Raw genomic sequence first — 983 nt, 5'->3', positions numbered from 1 at the left:
AGGGCCTGCCCCCAGCCGCGCTACGTAGGCTCGAAGCAGTTGCTGTGTGTGTGTGTGTGTCTACTGGGGGCCTGCCCCCAGCCACACCATGGAGGCTTGGAGCAGGCGCCCCCTCTGTTGATCTCTCAGGCTCCTGGCCTCCACTGTGTGTTGTACTCTCCCTTGAGCTATGGCCAGGGTGGGGCAGTACTTGCCTGCTGTGGGATCGCCGCGGCGACCCAGGGGCAGGTGCACATGGAGGCCGGCTGCAGGCCGCCCTTGCCTGCTGTGGGATCGCTGCGGCGACCCAGGGGCAGGCGCACACGGGGGCTGGCTGCAGGCCGCCCTTGCCTGCTGTGGGATCGCTGCGGCGACCCAGGGGCAGGCGCACACGGGGGCTGGCTGCAGGCCGCCCTTGCCTGCTGTGGGATTGTCGCAGCTTCTCCGATCACCGGCTGAGGGGTGGGCAAAGGCGGCCGGTTCTCTGATCCAGGGCAAAGGCGGGCCTGGGGCCACCTTTGCCCTGCCTCCCGGCTCTTGCCTGCTGCCCGGGTTTCCAATCACCATCCTTCCCCTTTCGCCTCCCATCATTGTGCCTACATATGCAAATTAACCGCCATCTTTGTTGGCAGTTAATTTGCATATCGCCCTGATTAGCCAATGGGAAGCCTAGTGAAGGTACAGTCAATTACCCTTTTTGTCTTTTATTAGATTAGATTTCTTTTTAAAAATCTTTATTGCTGAAAGTATTATATATGTCCCCTTTTTTCTCCCATTGACTCCTTATAGTTTACCCCCACCCCCCACCCCAGGCCTCCACAACCCTATTGTCTGTGTCCATGGGTTATGCGTGTGTCACTTTTATTTTTAGCTTATGTCTTTTTTTTTACCCTCCAAGATAATTGAATCTTATAGTAGTGGTATATTTTGAAACAGAGACATCCTAAATGTTTCAGGTTTTTGGTTTGTTTGTTTTTTATTGTTTAAAGTATTATATAGGTCTC

General features: G+C 54.5%; 1 protein-coding gene across 6 annotated transcripts in view; it reads left to right on the top strand.

The window, feature by feature from the left end:
* Positions 1 to 983, top strand: part of SMG1 (SMG1 phosphatidylinositol 3-kinase-related kinase) — a 155,816-nt gene that overhangs the window by 140,704 nt on the left and 14,129 nt on the right. The gene's annotated exons all lie outside the window — the stretch shown is intronic.

This window comes from Myotis brandtii, unplaced genomic scaffold, assembly GCF_000412655.1.
Source record: "Myotis brandtii unplaced genomic scaffold, ASM41265v1 scaffold363, whole genome shotgun sequence".
NCBI lineage: Eukaryota > Metazoa > Chordata > Mammalia > Chiroptera > Vespertilionidae > Myotis > Myotis brandtii.
This window is presented reverse-complemented; position numbering and strand designations above follow the sequence as displayed.